Source organism: Silurus meridionalis, chromosome 17 (genome assembly GCF_014805685.1).
Source record: "Silurus meridionalis isolate SWU-2019-XX chromosome 17, ASM1480568v1, whole genome shotgun sequence".
Lineage (NCBI taxonomy): Eukaryota > Metazoa > Chordata > Actinopteri > Siluriformes > Siluridae > Silurus > Silurus meridionalis.
The window spans coordinates 29445791-29453855 of record NC_060900.1 but is presented as its reverse complement, the minus strand read 5'-3'; the positions used below and the strand labels follow the sequence as shown (position 1 = coordinate 29453855).

The 8065-nt window shown below is 37.1% G+C and overlaps 1 long non-coding RNA gene across 1 annotated transcript; it reads right to left on the bottom strand.

The window, feature by feature from the left end:
- Positions 1–5628: 5628 nt before the first annotated feature.
- Positions 5629–8065, bottom strand: LOC124399928. Its single transcript, XR_006928293.1, has 5 exons — positions 7853–8065; positions 6909–6967; positions 6286–6372; positions 6030–6170; positions 5629–5749 (listed from the first exon to the last, which is right to left on the bottom strand). It is a non-coding gene; the product is annotated as an uncharacterized LOC124399928 (long non-coding RNA).

Sequence of the window (8065 nt, the reverse complement as noted above, 5' to 3'; positions counted from 1 at the left end):
TCCAGTAGCAGGGCTATGAAACAGTCGGCGCGTTTTTATAATCGGCATCGCTCCCTTGTCAACATTAATATAACTAACTCTGAGATTAAGCATACCCCTACTGTCAATGGAACAAATAATCACTGTGCCCTCCTAAATTGTCGATCTATCTCAGACAAAGGCACCTACATGAATGAGCTAATAGTTGACAATAAATTTGATATGTTATTCCTCACAGAGACTTGGCAGGTACCAGATGATTTTATCCAGCTGAATCTACTTACCCCTACTGGATATCGACATATGTCAGAACCACGTACAACTGGTAAAGGGGGTGGTCTTGCTGTCATTTTTCGTGCGTCATTAACTGTCTCTGAACTGGTTTTTCACAATACCACGACATTTGAGTACATGGTTATGAAGCTTGGTATCAAACATCCCGTTGTACTTATATTAATTTACAGACCACCAAAACAACAAAGTGACTTTTTCTCAGAACTCAGTGAATTACTAACCCAAGCATGTGCTGTGTCATCCCAAGTTATTCTTCTTGGTGATTTCAACATTCATGTCGATACTGCTTGCTCCACTGCTGCTCAACTAAATGTTGTCTTTGACTGTTTCGACCTCATCCAGCATGTTAATTTTCCAACTCATACTCATGGTCACACGCTTGATCTTGTTTGTACATCTGGTCTGCATAATATCTCTGTTGACAGTTTCGCTACCCCTCTTTCTGACCATAGACTCATCTCCTTTGATTTTACATCCATCTGTCCAGTCAACCACATCAAAAATCTAACCATACGTTATCGTCATTTAAATAATGTTGACACTAGCTCCTTTTGTGATTCTGTTGCCTTCTCTGCTCTTTCTGATGTGCTAAATTTAAACTGCCCATCTATGATTTATGACAAGTATTGCTGTACTGTTGAAAAATTGCTGGATAAGTTTGCCCCAACTAAGATTAGGTCTGTTCCTATGTCCCATTCCTCCCCGTGGTTCAATGCAGAACTTCGAGGTTTGAAGGTAAAATGTAGACAACATGAACGTCTGTTCAGGAAAACTGGTTCAACCGGCCATTTTCTTATATACGCTGAATGCCTTCAGCAATACAAACTGGCCTTAAAAACAGCCCGCTCTTCCCATATCTCCAGCAACATTAACAAAGCAAGCAATAGGCCCAAAATATTATTTAGCACAATTAATAAACTGACTCAAGCACCAAAGCACAGCCTTAGTGTCTCTGAATCTATGGTTATGTGTTGCTCTTTCTTGAACCATTTCCAGGGTAAGCTAGATACTGTGTATGCGACATTTGGGGAAGAACCAACTACCGATGTGCATATGAAATCTCAATCTAATAATTCTATGACAACCCTAGCCCTAACCAATTCCTCATTAATCACTGAGTTAATACAAAAATATAACTCCTCATCATGCATTCTTGATCCTGCACCTACTTTCCTGCTAAAAGACTGTACATTGGCAATTTCTGCCCCCATCTCCCACCTCATTAATATGTCATTTATCTCCTCTACTGTACCTGTGTCACTTAAGACTGCTGCTGTTACTCCCATACTCAAAAAGACTAATCTGGACCCGGCAGACTTATCCAACTACCGCCCTATTTCCAACCTGCCATTTGTATCAAAGATCATGGAAAAGGCTGTGGCCTCCCAGCTGCAGTCATTCCTAGCTGGTAACAACCTCTTAGATATTTTTCAATCTGGCTTCTGCCAACAGCATAGCACGGGACTGCGCTAGTAAAGGTTGTTAATGATCTTTTACTCATTGGAGACTCAGGTAGTCTCACTATACTTCTGTTATTAGACCTCAGCTCTGCCTTTGATACTGTCTGTCATAAGATCTTACTTTTCCGCTTAGCAGAATTTGGCATATCAGGCTCTGCACTATCCTGGTTTTCCTCCTATCTCACAGGCAGGCAATGTCACATCTCCATACACAACTCCAAATCTCCTACTGTCTTACTTAAACAGGGTGTCCCACAGGGCTCTGTTCTTGGCCCACTACTATTCATTCTGTACATTCAGCCACTTGGCAACATCATTCGTAGACATGGTTTTAGTTATCATTGTTATGCTGATGATATTCAGTTATATACTGCTTGTCAACCAGATTCTGCTAATGTAAAATCCTCACTCTCCTCTTGTGTTAGTGAGTTAAAACAATGGCTACACTCAAATTTTCTTAGCTTGAATCTGGGTAAAACCGACATTCTGATAACTGGTCCCCCATCTCTAATAAAAAACAACTCTGTGGACTTTAGTCTTGATCTGGATGCTACTACGATTTTCCCCTCAGCTACTGTTAGAAATTTAGGTATTATACTCGACCCCTCACTATCCTTTGATGCCCATATTCGCAGCCTCTCTAAAACGTCTTTCTTTCACCTGCAACGCATTGTCAAACTGCGAACCTTTATCTGCAGAAATGATGCAGAAATATTAGTGCATGCTCTGATTACGTCCCGTCTCGACTACTGCAATTCACTCTTCTCTGGTTTATCAGCTCACTCAATCTCACGTTTACAGTACATACAAAACTCGGCTGCCAGAATGTTAACCTCCAATAAAAAATCTGCCCACATTACCCCTATATTATTTGATCTTCACTGGCTCCCAGTCTCATCTCACATAAAATATAAAATCATACTGCTCACTTATAAGGCACTAAATGCTCTTTCTCCCCCCTATCTTTCTGATCTTCTCTCATCCTATGTTCCTTCACGATCACTCCGGTCTGCAAATTCTGAACTTCTATGGGTTCCTAGATACGTCTATCCTCTGCGGGTGGCAGATCCTTTTCTGTCATTGCTCCAATATTATGGAACTCCCTACCAATTGCACTCAGAACCATCACCACTTTGACTGAATTTAAATCAAGGCTTAAGACCCACCTTTTCAACCTCCACTATCAGTCAATGCATATGTGTTAGGAGTCCTTCATTTTCCTGAAATGTGGTGTGTGTTTCATGTATTATGTAGTGTTCTTTCTCTTGTTCTGTATGTTTTTGTGTCTGTGTTGTCTCTGTTATTAACTCATGCAGCTGCATGTGATCCTTCGTCCTGGGCAAATGTCCGACGAATATGTTTATGTTCATGTATGTTCATTATATTTCACTGCCTTGAAATATTGTACTCTGTAAAGCGTCCTTGAGCTTGGGAAAGGCGCTATATAAATTAAACTTATTATATATATATATATATATATATATATATATATATATATATATATATATATATATATATATTAGTGGTGGGCATAGATTAATTTTTTTAATCTAGATTAATCTCACTGTAATCTTGGAATTAATCTAGATTAATAATGGATTGGATGGACAACAGATGGAAGTTGATTTATCACCTCACTTTTGATATTTGAATGAATTTCATGCTGGTACATGGATTCTTCCAAATCCGATACTACGGATGTTACAACACTGGTTGCTACTCCACTGTTTTGCAATCTAGCAATAATGGATGCACACATTTTTTGAGTTTCAGTACCTCTCCTTTTATCATTTATGGATGATGTCTCTGGTATTTCAAGATCATTATTTAAATCTGTCATTACCTCAATCTGTTCATTATCTTCATCAGTTAGATTCTCAGTCACAATTTGGTCTAGGTAGTCATTTCCATGAACACTACTTAAGTGTTTTTTCGAAATCCAGCATAAGTCATGAAGCTATGTTTACAGTTGTTCTGTGCACATTTCAGGTTCAATTTTTTCCCTGTATAGTAAGCATGAATAAGTTTTAGGTGACTAACAAGGTCATTGATTTTAGAATGTACCAGTTTGCAAACAAAGCAGCGAAACATTTTAATCTAGCTTAAGTAATTCAAAAGTTTAGCTCATAGGTCTTTGACCCTAGGGGTTTCATGGACTGTACCAAGATCTATCTTGTAGATAGTTGTCTGGATGAATGTATACATTGCACTTAAGCAGTGGGGGTATGACACGCTAAAGACAAAGTATGCTTTAAAAAGACTTTGCCTGACATGGAAGAAGCTTTCCGTCCAGCACGATGTAAAAATCATGGATGATGTTCTTCGCTGAGCCAACTGCAAGGAGATGTGGTTGAAGGCCTTCAGACTTGTTAATGTGTTCAGTTAGACTACGGCAAGCCTGAAAAAAAAAATTGAAAACATATAACCCAATACATGACCCATGACAGCTCACTTATGTTTCCATGCAAACCTTGTGAAACTGCACAATGTGGTCCATTGCCTCTCTGATGCTGATCTTGGTGGATTTGTTCCTACCACCAGGTGAAGGTGGCAAAAGGTAGGCCAGGAGTAAAATAGAGGACATGTCGCTGTCCCATCCTGCAAAAAACAAACAAACAAACAAAAAACAAACGTGGATTAACAGAAATTAGCTGATTGTGAGTAGCAAAGAAATATTAACATTATCTTTACAGAAAACCTTACCTTGCCAATCGGAACCCTCATCTTGACTGTTGCCCTGGGCATCTGAGAGCAGGTTTGTCAGATGCAAGGTCGAAGTAAGTGTTCTTGCTTCTGCAATGATCTTGGGCTTCAGACTGTCCCATTGTTCAAGAAGTCTGGAGGCTGTTTCTGTTCCAAATTGGACATCAAAATCTTGAAGTATCTGCAACAAATATAAATTAACATTACTAAACAATACAGGTCCTAGACAACACAGTTTTTCACATGAGCTATATTTTCTCCCATCATTGTACTCATCATCTGTATCTTACCATCTGTATCCCTTGGTGTCAAGAAATCGTGGAAAAACTGAAAGCACTGTATTGGACTTTGCTGCATCATGAATAAGGAGCTGTCTGTGCTTGAATGTGGCTTTCATTTTCTCAAAAATCAGGTCCTTTTCTGCACAATGATTCATGAAAGATATCGCTTCTTTGCATTGATCACCCTCTAACTGCAGTTCCAAATGGTTGCAAGTTTCTCTATAAGCTGTTGGTCCTCCACTGCCCTCACTGTCTGATGTTCCACTTGACCTGGCATCCTTCTTGCTGTGGTGTCCACCATGGTGTTTGCTTTGCCGCGAAACTGTTTTGAGTCGCCAAGATATGTATCCTTGGTTGCTCTTAGGGTCATAAAAATGTTCCTTTGCATAAAAACAAAACAAAAAAAAAGCTGATGATCAAATCAAACAATTCTTAACTTGTCATTGTTCTAGGCATGGCTGAGAAAGTGAGAAGAGTTCCTTAAAGCCATAATAAATTTCATTTAAAATTTTCCTATTAGGTTTTTATAACAATGAATAAGATGTTAAGTACTTACATATCCAGTTCTTGAGTATGGATCCTTCAGTGATGGGAACAGAGTTACAATTCCCAAGGCACAACGAGTTTTTGTTTCTTTAAAAGGGACACGGCTTTAAAAAGAACAATAACAATATTCAAATATGAATTTATCTACAAAGTCTGATAGTTTAAATGATGCTTACCCTTCTTTGTCCATGTTTTTTCCATGTTCTTTATATTCATCCAAAATCGCAGGTCCTCCAGCATTTTCCACTAAAATGTTTCTAACAAACTATAATCAAAGACACTGTGTTCTGTAATGCATTCATAATATTACAAAGTCAATAACTGCTATACAATCCAACTAGTAAATTATGATTTTTACTTGTTTTGCCTCAAAAAGTCCATCAAGACGAGGTCTCTTGGAGCTTGGTCCAGCACTGTCATCAGTCTCAGACGACACTGAGAGAGGGTCAGTTTATGAGCTACAGGAAGAATTGAGGACTGAGCATTCTGGAAGCAAAATAAATAGAAACTTTAAACAAACATACAAACATTTAATACATTAAATTAAAAGTATGACTCATTTTATGATCAATTTCTAAATGGTTGTCAACAAGATGTTTTAAAAATACTTAGAATGAGGAAATCTCAATGTTTGGTCATGTTTTTAATCTCAAAATCTACAGTATGTTAGGAAAGCTCTACAGCATATAACTGTTGTAGTTCCTTCTAGTTTTTCCTTTTATTATTTTAATGTATATCCATTTCTGTACATCACAGCCACACCTACCAGAATCTTTGTCAACAACTCTCCATAGGATATCATGTGATCTCTCCTCCAGCAAGTCAGTGAATACATCTTCATCCACCTCAACACCAGTGTCATCTTGTAACATCAGATCTTTCTCACTTATTGAAAATTTCTTCTTAACTGTGGATAAAAGGAGACAGAGATTTATTCTAAAAACAAAACAACTGATAGCATGCTACAGTGCAATAAGCATCAATATAACAGAGTACATTTTTTATTAATTTAAATTACATACCTTGAGTCATTAAACTAGTGTAATCTGCTCCATCTACTTTTATCAGCTTTTTCTTTCCTCCATAGATTACTGTGAACAGCATTGTTACTAGTGAAAACAAAAACACCAAACCATTAACTTAATCATAAATCGTTCAACGTTTGATACAAAAACTGCCGTTCATTCGGTATGCTTTCTTTAGGTAACGTTACACGTATCATTACAGGCCACAAAGACCATACGACTTGTAATACGTTTAACATTTAACTTAAAACTAATGTTGGTGCGTTAGCATCTGTTCTTAACTCGCATGCGCCACTTGTTTGCGAAAGCACGTGACTTGCGTCTTTTTCAAACAAAGACTGGGAAACCGCTGGCTCGTTGCTACTTTAATACATTTACAAAACAACCAGTATGAGAATAAAACTGTCAAATTAAAATAGTGCATAGCGATTGATCAAACAAATAAGTTACACCGTCATTTAACCTCTAATGATCTTTCGGAAAGGTACACACTGTGTAAGATCACTAAATAATACACTAATACATTTACAACATATAGTTTATCAAGAAATAATGGCATTCGCGTATATTTGCTATGTAATATTTGAAGCTAATCCACGTGTTTATTCACTTAGGCTTACCTGATGCGCGTGGTGCTCAGATATAAACAAACTCCAATCCAACGAAATCCATGCAGCTTCTTTATAAAAACATGTAAAACAAACGTATTTCTTTTAATAAATATAATTACACCAAATAAGATAAGATAAGATAAGATAAGATAAACCTTTATTCGTCCCACAGTGGGGAAATTTCTATGTTACAGCAGCAAGACAAAGAAATAAAAATAGATGCAAATATATATATAAAAAAAAAAAAAAAAAAAGAAGAATATACAAAAAAATAAAAACAGAAATTAAAATAAATAATAATAATAATAATAATAATAACAAAGAAATAAAAATAATGCAAATATCTATAAAATAATATACATATACTACAATACCAGTATATATACAGTACAATGTAATAATACAAATAGGAAAAAACTAAAGTACGCTTTTTAAGTCATGTTTTAAGGTAGTATTGCACGTAAATTGCGGGTAATATTGCACATAATATTGTACCTGATTCGTTTAATAATATTTCACACAGATAAAGTTATTGCACATCTTAAAAAGTAATAGCAGTGTTGTATGGTGGTGACTGGTTTTACTGGGAACAGCTTTGGTTGTATAGTCTAATAGCAGCAGGGAGAAAAGACCTTCTGTATCGCTCCTTCAGACACTTAGGATGTATCAGTCTGTCACTAAAAGAGCTGCTCAGCGATGTAACGGTTTCATACAGGGGGTGGGAGGCGTTCTGCAGCAATGATGATAGTTTTGTTACCAGCCTCCTTTCTCCCACCTCCTGTACAGTGTCCAGGGGAATCCCCAGGACAGAGCTGGCCTTCCTGATCAGCTTGTCTAGTCTTTTCCTGTCTGCAGTAGATATGCTGCTGCCCCAGCAGACCACTCCATAGAATATGGAAATAAAATACACCACACAATTTATTAAAAGATGATGCAAACATAGCTAACGTTACCTTTGAACTGCGTACTAATCTCCTTGTTGTCTTCCAAATGAAGAGCCGTTAAGGATTGTGGGAAATGCACTGCTTACAGAGTTAAAAGTTTAACTCTGAAAAATAACTCTTTTTATAGATGCAGTTTAACACTTGAGGATTAAAATGTACTCTGGGTTTAACACTGGGCAACACCAAAAAATGTACACCATAAATTTAACTCCAGTAAATTTG